A 17,334-nucleotide genomic window follows, 5' to 3' on the forward strand; every position below is an offset into this window, starting at 1 on the left:
CCTGGTGCTTTGGTAGGGATTAGAAATAGCAATAGCAAAGAGAATCACCAATATATCAGTATTTGGAGTTTCAATTATTGTAATTAGTCAAGTGTGGAAAGTTAAAGGATCACAAAGCTTAGATCTTCCTCCTATCCTTCTTAGGATCATTTTGAAATCAAGAAAATTTGAAAAAACCAATTTTTTCCATGTGTATAGATAGTTAAATACGAAGGTAGATGCAATGGCTAATAGTGAAACTACACTGGAGTAGGGGAATTTAGAATTGGATGAACTTCGAAAATGAATAGTATGACCTTAATCATGATTATAAAGGCTTTCTAAACTAAAATTTTGATCGAATTCTCAAGGAAGATTCCACGTTAACATTCCTCCCATCATGCACATGGATCATAGCTCGTAACTTGTGTTATCACGAAAGGAATGGTGGTGTATACTACTTTTACGGCCATGCAGATTAAAGGCGATGAACCTCTATCTTAATCACCTCAACATCTGTCGTTCGGTGGGTGTTAAATGTGCACACAAGTGGCATATGGATTTATCATTTCAAGGGTGCAAGGAGTTAATACAAGTGAGGGGGAGCCTTGTCGCTATGAATTCATTCAATTCATATTAGAATGTTGTTAATTATTTTCCTTTTTGAATCATTCAATTCAAATTCCAAGGATGTCGTCGTGATTTAAACATGGATTCGGAAGCTCCACAATGCAATGCTCCAGGGTTGCGGTTCATAGGTGGACAGGGATATATATGGCTATGCATTGTTCTTCGTCCCTGCTCTGTACTATTGTTGAATGTTCAATGAGTACAACATAAAATGGACCAATTTCAAGATGAAATCAGGTATGAAGTAACAACCTTGGAATCCAGGGTGGTTGAGCTTGATGGAAACTCAAACAACAACGTCAAAATCACTATGGAAGTGATAGAGACCTACGACGAACTTGTGAAGAGGAATTCAAAAGTTCCCAGGAGGCGGAACGATGATGAATTATGACCTTCGTGATAGATAATATAACAATTTTTAAACCTTATGTAAATATTTAGGAGTTTTTTTTGGAGTATATAACAAGAATTTATTTAGAATAGTTGGTAAAAATTGTCACAAGAACCAGTTTTCTATATTTTGGACCTCAGAATGCAGTACTATTTTGGATCATGGATCATGAAGAAAGGGTTTTGGCCCAAAATCTAGATTTTCATTTTAATATAAATTGCTACCTATTTTTTTGAAAAAAACAATATTGTGTATTAGAGGAAAAAGGAAAACAAGAAAACTCTTGCCAAAAACAAAACAAAATGTCATTACTACATCAACATTGAAAAATATAAAGGCCCTCGGAAAAGGGATAATAATAATAATAATAATTTGTGATACTAGTATCACCATTATTAAAAAAGACCAAAAAACACTTTCTAAAATACCTTTACAAAACATTTCTATATCGATACAAAGGAAGTTCAAAAAATGGCCTAGAAAAAAAGAAAAAAAGTTACACTAATTGCATGCTACTTTCCTTGACATCAATGCCATTTTGTTTGATCATCTCTAATTTGATCATGCCAATCATGATTTCCTTCCACTCTTTTCTCACCTTGAACCAAAATCCCTCATGCACACGATGTCCTTTTCATCAACTGGAGGTTGAAAAGTGTTCTTGAAAACATTTTTGAAGAAATCTATAATGATATTGGTGGTATTACTATACCAATTAAAGTTTTTATTTTATGGTTTTGTTTGCAACAATACCAATTTTTCTATCATGGTTTCAAAAACGTTAAAATTATTAATCTTGGAAAAAAGGGTAGTAATGGTAGCACCATTTTTCAATCCAAAAGTGTATTTTAAGATTTTGGCTACAATATTCCTAGTTGCTAGGAACATGGCTTGAACAATTTGTAACTTTAACCCTGAAAATTTTGTCATTAGCAGAACAACCATTTTATCGAAGGTTGAAATTAAGTTTTTCATTAACATATTAGATGTTTATAGACCATGGTTGCAAAATGTTGTAAATTTACCGTTGGAAAAAGAGAGTTATTGTTAGAATCATCAATTCATGGATTGATTCTTGCTTTCCTAGCACAAAATATGGGTTTTTAGAGCTAGATTTTCATTTTGTGGTCATAATTTTTATCAAATCGATAACTATATTCAACAAGTCAATCTCATGTTATGGTTAAATATTGTCTGTAAAATAAGGATCTCAAAATCTTGCAATCATCAAGTTGGTACCCTGTTGATATCCTCTATTGGTACTCTTATCATCTATCAATGGGTACTCCATTATCCATATATACATTAGTCTTCAACTCTACTCTTCAATCATAAGTGTGCATTATAAAAATGATGTGAACTAGTCCACCTACATACCCACTAACACTCCATTAAACAACAATGGATTGCAATTAACTAGCCAAAACCATCAATTGGGTTTATCAAATAAGCTCAATGGCATTAAGTCCAAGTTACTTATTCAACTAGACATATAAAGTTTGCTTTATACTCTTAGCTTCTAAACATCATCCACCCTTTCAAACACAATTTAGGAATCAATGCAATACAATAATCAATAAGGCATACAAAAAATACTACAATCCATTTATCACATAAACATAATATAATTTTCCAACAAGAGAAGCCGATAATAACTATTATAATGGTCAACCAAATAATCAATCAACAAGTATATAAAGGAAAATGGAATTATTGCATAGTCAATGATACATAACTATATAGTATAAGAATCCTCAAACACCTATGGACATGCTTTGACGACCATTAATAAAACCAACCATAATCAACTCTGGTGGTTGGCACTAGTCCAAAATCCTACCTCTGACGTCTTTTCTACCAAGTGAAATAAGAATGTCTACCATCATTCCAAGGGTCCCAACTCTTTGACAAGTGCCTCCTATCTCTATGATTATGGCATTATACAACAAATAACTATGTTCTTATTGAACAAATATGATGCCTACTCATCCAAAGGTGCAAGACAACTTTGTAAATCAACAACATTATCATTTTAAGTAATAGTCTCCAATTCTAGCATATCATAATTAAATGGCTCAATAGAACAATCAATAATGGGTTCTTCCTGCAACTTAGTTGGGCGATTTCCATTGACAAAAAAGAAAACATTAATAGAAAATAGAATAATCTCTATCTATAGATAAATCCTCATCATATCCAATACCTACTCTAAATTGTTTTATCTCAAATATAATTGAAACAGCAATACATTGTCCATTTACTTGAAGTTCACCACTAGTATTTCTCATTTTACTTAACAATCAGCCCTAATACCTATAGTATGTTTATCTAAAATGGAGAAATTGTAGAAACAACATCCAACAAGGCATGAGAAGATGTGACACCATCAACATCATCCTTCTTACAATCATCAATGCTACCATAAATATCATTGAACACATCATTATGAGCAAACATTTTCTAATCCCCAAAATTTGTAAATGCAATTAAAGGATGATAATGTTGAGGGGCCAACATGGATCTATTTCCAATACTATTTGATGCAAATATCCTATTTAATTGAATTATAAATTGTTGATGCTAAAAAGAAGGACTAGACTATACAAATCCCAATGTTTGAAGAAATTGCTTTCTTGAGGGAGTCAACAAGGGATATTGGGAAGTTTACTATCTTCCATGACTTTAATGTTTCTCACACTTGATGCTCCAGTTAAACCACCCAATTTCCAAGCAGTTAGGAGGGAGATAGAGGAGGAGGTACTATACTTCCCAAGCATGGGGTGCATATTGTGTAGTAGCCCTAGTTGACTCCAAAGCCCTAGGAGAGAACCTAGACCTCTCATACATGAGTCCACATTTGTGGGGGTAGGAGGTTGTTGTGTGGATTTGAATGGTAGCCATTGCATACAGAAAGAGATTATGTGGGAAAAAATAACCCATAACCATTGATAAACCAATGACCTGTAAACTCCTATGTGTATTGGGGATTGTAGAGGCTTTTAGAGAGCGACTGTGGAAGGGGGGACAAAATCGCCCCAAGAGTTGTGACAAACCTACAAGGGAGTCATTATCTGATTTGTGATTGGAAAATAATGAGAAGAATCCTTCAAAGTGAGTCAAGTAGACCAAAAGAATTTGGTTTTCTAGTCATATCATGCTCGAGACGCACTGGGAGGGAGGATCAGTGAGAGGACCATAGGAAGCAATGAGGTCTCCTTTTGTGCTATGCAGGTTACTAGTGGCCATACTTTTTTGTGTGAATAACCCAGAACTAATGCCTAAGAGGCAACACTTGTGTTCCCTGTAAGTGAAGGAGAATCAACGTCATACTTTATACCCTAAATTGAATCATATATATATATATATATATATATATATACATACATACATATATATATATATATATATATATATATATATATATATATATATATATATATATATATATATATATATATATATATATATATATATATATATATATATATATATAATATATATATATATATATATATATATATATATATATCTATCTATATATATATATATATCTATATATCTATATATATATATATATATATATATATATATATATATATATATATATATCTCATGCTCATGAATGTTGTTATGCTAAATAACAGTGTATACTATAATTGTGAAGTAAGACTTGTATCTTGTTAGTAGCCCAAGGCTCTGTAGGTCGTTGGAGCTAAGTTAGCATGCAACCTCTTTAATGTATAATTAAATGAGAATAGTAAGTTCAAAGTCTTATTAGTTAAAGGTTTTTCGAGTAAACAAGGTATTTCATACAGGATGAATGCCTTTAATAACCACTCATACAACCAGATCAAAATCACAATGTTAGTATTTTTTGATGGTTAAAACCTCTAAGAGAGAAACAATCCATGGCCCTAGCCTACGTGGTCACTTGAGACAAATCTATTAATGCAAAAGAAAATATTTACATAAGGGAGTTCTCACAATCAATCATTAGCCATGACCCTCCATTCCATTTAAATAGAGATCATGGACCAATTGGGTGTTAATCCACAAATCAATAGTTGTTATTATCGAGGAGAATATGAGATATAAGATCACTCTATTTCTAAAACATATCATGACCATCAAATTACAATGAAACTAATGCATACTAAAGAAACACACTAAGAAATACACTTTTGTTTGATCTTATAATTTTGTGATCCATAATGATTATGAGATGTCTTTCAGATTAATCACATCATTAGTTGTTGGTCAAAGTTTTAAACCATATAATGTGGTTCATCCTAAGGAAAAAGGTGAAAAAATCAATATTTCATCAAGTTTAAATAGAAGAGATGCATCTAGTTCCAGAAATACACTTTTACCTAATATATACATTAGACCAAGTTGACCTTAACTGACTCCTAAGTGTCTAAATATCCTAACATCCCCCATTAAGAACATCTTGGGATAGAATTGAAGGATTTACTTAGTGACACAATAAGAGAAGGAAGAATGAATTAGAGCCTATACCCCCTTAGTGACAACTTCCTGAAGTTCTAACATACATTAAAGTTTATAAAACTTCGCTTATGTGAGATATTTTGTGAAAAAGTCTGCAACTTGATCATCTATAGCAAAAAAGTTCACTTCAATAACTAAATCATGAATGAGTTTTTGGATGAAGTGCGTTTGTAGCTCAATGTGTTTTTTGCGCTGATAATGAACTATATTTTTGGAGAGCTTGATGGTATTTTAATTATCACACCAAAGGTTGGTTGGATGCTATTGTTGGAATCCAACTCTGAAAGGATCTGTCAAAGCCAAAAGACTTATTGTCTTACATTATTTGTTGCTTGGTACTATGATCTTATTGAAAAAACATCGATATCATGTTGCTTTTTATAAGCCCAATTGACAAGTTCGGAACCAAGATTGAAAAAATAACCTGTAGTAGACTTATGATCATCGGGGTCCTCATCCCAACTTGAATTAATGAAACCAACCACAAGGGAGTCCCCCTTCAACTATAATGTATCCAAAATTGAAATGTACCCCGAATATATCGAAGTATCATTTGTGTTGTTTTCCAATGACTTTATGTGGGGTTTGGATACACTAAGAAACAAGACCAACAACAAAGGAAGTATCAGGATGGGTATGAGTGAAATATAAGGGGCTACCAACTAACTGACTGTACAAAGTGGTGTCAACTTCGGGTGTACTACATGTAGCAGTAATATTAACTATATATTGAAAGTGAGAAGGGTCTAGTTTGCAATATTCCATGTGAAAATAGTGAAGATTGTCACATGCATACTTAGATTGGGAAAAATAAAATTCTTCCTTAGTTTGCAAGACTTGGAGGCCAAGAAAATAATGCAAATTTCCTAAGTTCGTCATTTTAAAATTCTTCTAAAGTCTTGACTTCACATGGGTTAAAATTCTAGAGTCACTACCAATAAGGATAAGGTCATCAACATAAATAACAAGTATAATTTGATATGGCTTCCTACTTTTTTGGCATATATTGTGGGGCTAGAATGAAATCTATATAATGGTGTCAAGAAGAAATCTATCCATTTTTCCATTCCAAGCTTGATGATATTGTTTAAGATCATAGATATATTTCTTAAGGCAACAAAAAATTCTAGTGTCACTTTGAGCATAGTCGGGAGTTTTTTACGTGTATATTTCTTCTTGTAGATCCTCATGCAAGAAGGAAGATTTAATATCCATCTAACAGAACTCCCATCCATGTGAGTTAGAAAGAGCTAGAACAAGGTAGATGGAATTTATTTGTTGACAGGGAAAAAGGTTTCATTATAGTCAATTCCTTCAACTTGAGAGAATATTTTAGCACCTAATCATGCCTCATGTCTTTCAGTACTTCCATCTAATGTATAATTAGTTTATATATACATTTACATCTGACAAATTTTCTTCCTTTGGGAAGAGGTATGAATTTCAATGTATTGTTTGCCATCGAGGAATGATATTCTTCATTCGTTGTTGTTTCCCAATTTGGATGCCTTGAAGATTCTACAAATGTTTCTAGATCATGAGTCTCTATAAATTGAACCAAAAGAGAGGAGGCTTGTTGGAGATGTGAATGAGTATGACATTGATTTGTAGGACCTCCAACAAGGTCACAAGTTACTTCACATGTTGATCAAACCCAATTAGGAAGTTTTGGCGCTAGTGCAAGTTCATGTTTGATGGACTCATCTAGAGGAATGTGAGTAGGTGGAGGTGGATTTTCATCCTTAATGTAATCATTTTAAGAAAAAACCAAAATAGGAAGAGGTGGCACAAACGTCGAAGATGGTTTGCAGGGAAAAGAGAGTACAACCGCCAAATTAATCTCGCAAGCCAAGAGATTTTCATCAAAATTAACTTCTCTTCTAATGATTATTTCATTGGAGTGAGGTTGAAGAAGTCTATAACATTTTTCATATTCACAATATCTAACAAAAATACACTTCTTACTTTTAAGTTGTAAATCTTTCCTTTGTTTCATTGGGAATGTGAGCCCATGATACACTACCAAAGATATGGATGTGGCTTACATCTAACATAATTTTTTTTGGGTGTGTGTTATATTCTTTCCATGACTAGCCCCAATAATAGTTGGGTGGACCCAAAGACAATGGGAAGACCTACCCGTGGTTTTGTGCATGGGTTTTTCACATGGTTTTGGGTGTGATGGTTTTCTGCCCATGGTATTTTGTAGATTTGGCCAAGGGAACTATGGTTATCTTCTAATCCAGGGTTAGTGGATTGGGGTTTATCAATGATTTGTCATGTATATAACATTGAAAGGAATACAATGAAAAAATCAATTTGGTAGTCCCGATTTTGGATCCAGGGGAAAATATCTATGTATATTTGTTTTATGTTCTCTCCATTGTATATTTTTATGCTTTTAGAATTCGTTTGTAGGTAATTTCTATATAGTGTTAAAACCTAGATTTAGTTTCAGAGTTGCTTTTACTTTAAGGGGATGCCTTTGCTGATGAGGGGATTTTCTTGGGCCTATGGTAGACCCTGTTACAATGGAAGATACGCGGGATGGATTCTTGCGGTGAAAGAATATGGCGAAAAGTTGAAAGATAGAGATCGATAAATTCAATTGACAAAGTTTGGGGTTGTGGAAGCTCAAGATGGAGGATCTGTTGGTGGATAAAGATTAGTGCATCGCAGTAGATCTGGGTACTAAATCAATGATATTGTCAGCAAAAGACTAGGTGAAGTTGGATCAGAAGGACAAGAGCACAATACAATTGCGTATCTTAGATTCATTATTGTTGAATGTATCAGGGGAAGCTACGACAAAGGATTTGTGGGACAAGTTAGGGACTTTGTACCAATCTAAGTCTCTCGTAAAAAAATTATTCCTGCGGAAAAATTTGTATAACTTGGGGATGAAGGATGGTGACTCAATAACAGAGCATGTGAACACCTTTAACACTGTGGTAAGTTAGTTGTATCTGTTGATATAAAATTTTTAGATGAAGTTAAGTGCATCAGTTTGTGTTCTCTACCAGATTCGTGGGATAGTCTGGTTGTTTCTATAGGTAGCAATACAACTACCTTAACGCTTGATGAAATAGTTGCATCCTTCTTGTCAGAGGAGACAATATAGAAAAATATGGAGAGCTAGAATGGAGATGCCTTGTCTGTAAGAGGACAGTCTCAGAACAAAAATAGAAATAAGTCCTCAAGTGGGAGATCTAAATCTCTAAGAAAACTGGTAAAGGTATGTTGGAAATGTGAAAAATAAGGGCACTGCAAAAAGGATTGTAAACCTCGCAGAAACCTCAAAGACAAAAAAATCTAAAACTCCTGAGAAAGGAAATGGATCTGATGATGCTCCTTCTGTGGAGACGAAAACCACCTCATATGAAGGTGGGGATGTGTACTTGGATTCTTCTTCAAGTACAGATGTAGATCAAGAGGCAAGGTTGATTGACTCATGTGCATCCTTTCACTTCACTCCCCATAGGGAGTGGTTCCGCAAGTATGAGAAATATGATGGTGGCGATGTCTTCTTAGGGGATGATAGGAAGGCAAAAATAATCAGACATGGTAAATTCAAGTTCAAGTTGCGAGGTGGAAGGATTGGAACACTTCTTGGTGTTCCACATATTCCTTCATTGGCCATAAATCTGATTTTTGTAAGAAAGATGGATGATGAAGGTGTAAAAATAATGTTAGAGAAATATACCAACAAGATATTTTGGGGATCACTGGTATTGATGTGGGTAGTTTGGACTGGATCTTTCTACAAGCTTCTGGGTAGCACTGTTATTGATGGGTGCAACAATTATGTGGTTCTTGAAAGTGGAGCAAAAAATCTAGTGGTATCTAGAGAAAAGACCATGCTATGGCATCAAAGGCTTGGACATATTGGAGAGAAGGGCCTTTGAATACTGCATGGTAATGGTATTATAGAAGGTATGTCTAATTTGTCTGTGGATTTCGATTTATGTGAACATTGTGTATATGGGAAACAAAAGTGGGTGTGTTTTCCCTTGGGTGCTAAGAGGGCGAAAAAGATATTAGAGTTTGTGCAAAGTGACGTGTTTGGACCTATGTTGGCTCCATCATTAGGTAATTTTGTGTACTATGTCTCATTTATAGATGACTTCTCAAGGAATACATGGATATATTTCCTTAGGAAGAAATCTGAAGTCTTTGACATGTTTAAAGAATTTAAGGCTCTGGTGGAAAATCAGACAGAAAAGAATATTAAGGTGTTGAGTACAAATAATGGTGGAGAGTTTTGCAAGAAGGAATTTGAAGAGTTTTGTAAGAAGTGTGGTATATCATAGCAGAAGACTACTCCATACACACCTCAGCAAAATAGTGTTGCAGAAAGAATGAACATGATGTTGATGGAAAAGGCAAGAAGCATGCTTAGTGGCACTAGATTAGGGCAGGAATTATGGGCAGTGGCAATGGATAACACATGTTACTTGTTTAACATATCACCTTTATAATCATTGGAGGATAAGACTCCACATGAGGTATAGATTGGTAAGAAATCCTCTCTCACATTTGAGGGTATTTGGCTTTGATACATAAGTACATGTTCCAAAGGAGAAAAGAACCATGTTGGATAGTAAATCTTAAAGGTGCATCTTTATTGGGTATAAGGATAGTTTAAAAGGTTACAAGCTTTGGAAACCAGAAACAAAGAATGTTGTGTGCAATTGGGCCATGGTGTTTACAAAGGTGAAAGATGTTATTAAACATGAAGTCCTACGAAAGGAACATGAGAAGATAGAGTTTGAACTAAAGGAGGAAGAATTAGACTCTACAGTAGAACAATAATTAGACGAGGAAGAGCCACATACTCCAATTTTGAGAAGACCAGTTCGAGAGAGAAGGTATCCAGAGAGGTATAGTCCATCTATTTTTTGTTCAAATTTTTCTTTATCTATTATTGATGATGATCCAAGAACTGTCAGGGAGGCAGTGGATTAAAAGGATAGTAAATTCTGGAAAGAGGCCAAGCTTGATGAAATGGCATCTTTGGAAAAAAATGAGGCTTGGGATTTGGTGGAGTTGTCGGCTAGAAGGAAACCCATTGGAAGCAAATGGGTGTTTAAGAAGAAGATGAATGAAAAAGGCAAGGTGGAGAAATAAGAATCTCGGTTGGTAGCAAAAGGTTATTCCCAGGTGTTAGGAATTGATTTTGGTGAGATATTTTCTCCTATTGCCAATTTAACTTCTATTAGATTACTTTTATTTGTTGCTATAACATTTTATTTTGAGGTAGAACAGATGGATGTGAAGACAACATTTCTTCATGTAGGTCTGGAAGAAAAACCTATATGAAGAAACATGAAGGCTTTGTGGTGAAGGGTAAGAAAGAACTTGTATGCTGGTTAAAAAAGTCTTTGTGCGGCTTAAAAAAGTCACCAGGGATGTGGTATCATAAATTTGATACATATATATGGGGACATGGCTTCACAACGAGAAAAACAGATAAGTGTGTGTATTTTAAATTAATAATCTGAACTTAAACAAGAATGCAAGAAATTACAGATATAACCATAAATACATGGATGTAGCAAAAATAACACTTCATTTCATTAATATCAGAATACTGAAATATGCTTACAAACAAAATGGAAATAAACTAGCTTGGGCAATAGTAGCTTATCTCTGAGAAGAGATGTGGCGACTACATGCATCTGAACATCCAAAAACCTAACCCTAGGAGATGAAGCACCAAAACCGTGGGCCCCGTTTGGGTAAATTGGTACATCAATTTCCCAAGGTCATAAATTTGGCATAAGATCTCTGTTTGGCTATCATAATACCTTGTTTCAAAGATCTCAAAGAGTAGGCCGAAAACAAATAAGGTACCCTAGTTGGGAATTTTTCGGTCTCTCTTTTTTCCCTAAATACGTCGTTTAGGGCCTCAAAATGACTCGAAAGTTCAAGACCCGTAAAATACTAAAAATAGTAAATTGCGCTACAATTAAGGAAACTGAAAAATTGAAAGAGACAGTGTTGGGGGTCCAAGTGGAATAGGAGGGTGGCCACCAATATCCACCTGGATCAATCCTCCCCCCTTAGAAATAAATAGTCCCAATTGCATTGAGTGCCTCCATGAGATGGGGAAACTTCTGCTAAAATTGGTCCCTGGTGAGCCACTTGCCTTGGTGCAGGAGTTGCCAGCTTTCACAACCCGATACAATTGGATCTTCTGCTGACGAGTGTTCTTGATCTATGTGTCCATGATCTGATTAGTTGTGGCATGTTCCATGCAGTTTGGGTTTAGCTCTGTTGGTGTGAGTTGTTCTGCAATGTCGGATGTGTCCAACAATGGTGGAAAGTATGGCCGAAGGCGGTCTACATTAAACATTGGGTGTAGACCAAGGAACGGTGGGATGTTGAGCTTGCAGGCATTGTCCCCTACAGTCTTGGTGATGGTGTATGACCCATATCAAAGCGGGGAAAGCTTTTGATGGGGTCTAGTGAGGTGCTTCTTCTACAAATGTAGCCAAACTTTGTCACCCACCTAGAACTTGTGTGGCACCCGATATTGATCACAGCGTTGCTTGTACTTAGCATTGGCTTTGTCCAATATATCATGGACCTGTTGGCATATGTGTTGAATGTGCTCAATAAAGTTGTTAGCTCTGTCGGTTTTAGACTAGACATGAGCCGAATCTGCCTGAGTAGCTACAAATGGTATGACCACATCAATGGGGCATAATGGCTAAAATCACAACCCTACCTAAAAGGGGTTGTGGCCCATTGAGCTATGGAGAACTTTGTTGTAGCTATTCTGGACATAGGGGAGGCTTCCATCCCATGTGCGTGGACGCTTCGAGTTGTACATGCGCAAAATGTGTATGATCATCCTGTTGACAACCTTTGTTTGGACATTAGTTTGGGGATGGAAATCCGTGAACTTAGTAAGTTTTTTATCCAGCATTGACCAGAGACTTGACCAAAATGCACTCAGGAATCTATTGTCCCAATATGAGAGAATGGACTGTGGGATCCCAAAGTGTACCCATACTCACTCAAAGAAGAGCTTAACAGTGGCCTTTGATGTGATATTCTTCTTGCAGGCCGCTATGATGGCCATCTTAGAGAATTTTTCGATGACCATGAAAATGTAGTCATTGTCGTGCTTAGTAGAAGGAAGGCCCAACATGTAATCCATGGAGATAGATTTCCATGGTCTACTAGGATTAGGTAGAGCATTATATAGGCCCTGCTTCTTGATGGTTGGTTTGGAAATGGCACAGGAAGTGCAAGATCTAATGTACTTCCCAACATCCTGACGAAGTTTTGGCCAATAAAAATACTTTTGCAGTACCACCACTATTTTCTCTACTCTGAAATGTCCAGCGACCCAACTGTAGTGTGCCTCCCAAATCATCTTGGCACACTCACTTGAAGGAACACAGATGTGTCCCAGGTGGCATAATAGTGCATCCTGAAGGTGAAAATTTGGAACTTGCTTCCCTTCCAGGAGTGTCTGGTATGTGTTGCCGAATTCTAGATCGCTCTAGTAAAGATGTTGTCACCCCGAAGTCTCATGCCCACAGGAGTCAAGCACCGTGATCAACACCATGACTAGTGGTCGGCTGAGGCAATCTGCAACATTATTGGTGCTGCCTTTATTGTACGTAATGTTCAAATGGAACTGTTGCAGGTAGGTGGACCATTTCTGATGACGATCATTCTGCAACTTATCTTGTGTTTGTATGAACTGCATGGGTTGGTGGTCTGTGTGGATGATCATTTCCTTCCCTAGAATGTCATGCTTCCATTGATGGAAGGCCTGCACAATGGAATAAATTTCTTTGTTGTAAATGGGATACTTTTGAAATGTGTCTGAAAGTGTCCCACTATGGTAAGACACTGGATGCCACTACTGAGTAAGAACTGCACCAATAGCATAGTCAGAGGGCTCTGTCTCAATCTCAAATGGTTGTTGCAGGTCTGGTAATGTGAGCACTGGTGCAGAGCAGAGGTGATGCTTCAACTCAGCAAATGCCTTTTGTTGGGTTTTAGACTAAAAAAACTTTGTTTACGCTGCGCTTTCGGTAACTTGACTTAAAGGCCAAGTGATATGAGAGAACCCCAACACGAACCTGCAGTAGAAATTGGCAAGACCCAAAAAGCAACGAAGCTTTGTTAGAGTGGTTGGGGCTAGTCAATCCCGAATGACTTGTATCTTGGTTGGGTCCACATGCACACCCTACTCATCAATGATGTACCCTAGGTATTGATCCTGGGTCATGCCAAAAGTGAATTTCTCCAAATTAGCACACAACTTGTGTTTTCACATGGTTTGGAGGACTTGTCAAATATGGTGGAGGCGCTTTTCACAAATCTAGTTGAAGATCAATATGTCATCTAAATACACCACCATGAATGCATTGGTGAAGGGTTGCAAGATGTTTTCCATCAATCTCATGAAGGGTGCAGGGGAATTTGTCAACCCAAAAGGCATTACCAACCATTCAAAAAGGCCCTCCTTGGATTTGAAGGCAATCTTCCACACATCAGAGGGTTTGATAGGCACCTCGTGATAGATAGACTTCAAGTCAATATTGCTGAAATATTTGGCCCCATTGAGCTGGTCTAGAAGGTCATCGATCCATGGGATTGGGTACCTATTCTAGACAGTGATCTTTTTCAGCGCCCAATAGTTAATGCAAATTTTCCAGGTCTCGTCCTTCTTCTGTACCAATACAATCTGGCTCCCACAAGGTGATGAGCTTGGTCTAATGTGCACTTTCTGCAACAACTCCTAAATCTGCCTCTTGATCTCATCATTCTCTAGAATAGAGCACCAATAGATCGGTCCATTGGGTAGCAGCGTGCCTGAGGTCATATCGATGGAGTGCTTGACCTAAAAGTTCATAGGTGCCCCTGTAGGTGAGGCGAAAATGGCCCTGTACTCCTCCACGACCTTGTCCATCCATTATTGTTGTGTGGTGGAGCCCGGTCTAGAAGCCGTGGCCACAACCTTCTTCTTGCTTGAGGGCGTATCATAAGGAAAACAAATTTCAAAGAGATGGCGGTAGGTGGTGCCACCTCCGATATCCTATATAACTTATTTCCCAAAGTAATAATCACAAAACGAGGTCTAGACTCATATACAACATGTTGCTTCCACAAGTATGGTTGTCCTAATAATACATCAAAAACTTCAAGAGGAGCAACATCACACAGTACCTCATATCTGAAGGGCTTGATGATGTAGGGGAGGTGGCACTGCTGGCTAACGTGGATATCTCGTCCTTGGTGAAGCCACCCAATGGTGTATGGTTGCGGATTTTTTGTCATTTGTAGGCCCAACTGCTTCACATCCTCTGCTGAAATGAAGTTCTTTTGGCTTCCGTTGTCGACAATGAACTGCAGCGGAGAACCCTTCACCCACATTTGTGAGTGGAAGAGGCGTTCCCCCTCTTCTGGGTCTTCAGACTCATCTTTTTGGATCTTGGTGGTGGCCATGGTGGCACTAGACTCCATGTCAATGATTTTCTTCCCTTCGTCATTCCCCTTGTTAGGTTTTGACTCAGAGTTGAAACCTGCATCTGATTCAGAAGCCTTCAGCTCTGCCACCAGTGACTGTTTAGCTCGACATTCACTTGTGTTGTGAGTGGAGCTCTTATGGAACTCTGATCTGAATTTAAGTAGGAACACAAAAAATTATAGATATAACCATAAACATAGAGATGCATTAGAAATAAAACTTCATTTCATTAGTATCAAACAACTGATATATGATTACATACAGAATGGAAATAAACTAGCTTGGGTGATGGTAGCTTATCTCTGAGAAGAGATGTGGCAGATACATGCCTCTGAACTATGTTACAATGAAGCTCAAAGGCCTATTTATTATTGAGAAACAATCAAAAACCCTAAACATCCAAATACCTAACCTTAGGAGATGAAGCGCCAAATTATGGGCCTCGTTTTGGGTAAATTGGTACATCAACTTCTCAGGGTCGTAACTTTGGCATACGATCTTCATTTGACACGCACAATACCTCGTTTGAAATATATATCAAAGGACTACAACTTTCGAGTGGAAAACATTAGACCACTACCCATTTTGGCCCTTGTTTTCCCAAAAAACGTTGTTTAGGGCCTCAAAACGTCTCTAGAAGTTCAGGACCCAAAACTACAAAAAATAGTACATTGTGCTATAATTAAGGAAACTAGAAAACTGAAAGAGAAAATGGTAGGGGTCCAAGTGGAATAGACAGGTGACTACCCACATCCACCTGGATGTAACTCACACCATTTTCTCGTGTCCTTCTTTGGCTTCGTGGTGTTGTTATTTGCTTGCAGCTTCGGCGGGTTGTCCTAGATCACCCCGCCTTGGCTTTGGCATTTGCTCTGGGGTTTGGAGGCGAATTTTCCTTGCTTCAAATTCACAGATACAAAGTCACCTCTTCTGTTTAAACTTCTTCTCGATCCTGACAATATATTGGTATTATGTGCCGAGCGAGGAGATATCCAAGAACTCCATCTCGTCATGGATGTACTTGTGTAGACAAACGCGGTACTTGAGTACCAAATGCCGCTCAGAATCCTTGATACCTAACTTCATGCAGAGGGTATGGAAAACATTTGTGAACTCTGGCACATCTTGGACCCTTCCTTGTCGTAGCGTGGTCCACTTTATGTATTTATCGCCATAGCTCCTGATAGGGTAATATTGTTCCTTAATGGCATCTCGAAAAGAATCCCAAGTGGGTGCAGCTGAAAACAATGAGTATTCACTCTCATCCTTTTATTCACAATAGGTTTCTCATCAGTCCTTGACATGTGGGGTGGCTTTCAGAAGTGCAAAAGTAATATTTTCCCGATTGGAAAAGTCATGAATTGAAAAATATCCTTCCAACAGATTCAACCATTTATCTACGGCGTCTGCATCTATCTAGCCCTTAAATATGGGAATATCAAAGTCAACTTGTACCTTAAAAGGAGTGTCGCCTCCAGAGTGGTTGTTGGATGAAGATGTGTGACCTGTGGGTAGTCGTCGAAGGATCTGGGCAAAGTTATCCATCATCGCGTTCCTCTATCACTTGAGGGATTCCTCAAGCAATATTTTGAAAGGATCTCCTGCCCTTTCATCTTTCTTTTCTTCTACGGTGGGAGGTTGTCAGGGTTTACGAGGCTGATCTTGCAAATGTTCAACCAAATCGAGCCTAACTCCTTATACCCTGACCTCATTGGGGACATGCAAAGAAAAACAAAGAATGAGCATACCACTCTGATACCACTGATATGAACTTAAACAAAAAACACAACAAATTACAAATATAACCATAAATATAGAGATGCAGCAGAAATAACACTTCATTTCATTAATATCAAAATACTGAAATATGCTTACAAATAGAATGGAAATAAACTAGCTTGGGCGATGGTAGCTTATCTCTAAGAAGAGATGTGGCAACTACATGCCTTTGAACTTTGTGTTACAATGAGCCTCCAAGGCCTATTTATTATTTAGAAACAATGTAAAACCCTAAACATCCAGAAACCTAACCCTAGGAGATGAAGCGCCAAAACCGTGGGCCCCATTTGGGTAAATTGGTACATCAATTTCTCAAGGTTGTAAATTTGGCATACGATCTTTGTTTCGCTATCATAATACCTCATTTCGAAGATCTTGAAAATCAAGTTGAAAATAAATATGTCACCTTACTTGGGACTTTTCTAGTTTCTCTGTTTTTCCTAAAAACATTGTTTATGGCCTCAAAACGGCTCTAGAAGTTGAGGACCTGAAAAACTGCCAAAAATAGTAAATTGTGCTATAATTAAGGAAACTGAAAAAATAAAAGAGATGG

The sequence above is a fragment of the Pinus tabuliformis genome, chromosome J, assembly GCF_031772625.1.
Source record: "Pinus tabuliformis cultivar Carrire ecotype Pingquan chromosome J, CPIR1, whole genome shotgun sequence".
In the NCBI taxonomy this organism is placed as follows: domain Eukaryota; kingdom Viridiplantae; phylum Streptophyta; class Pinopsida; order Pinales; family Pinaceae; genus Pinus; species Pinus tabuliformis.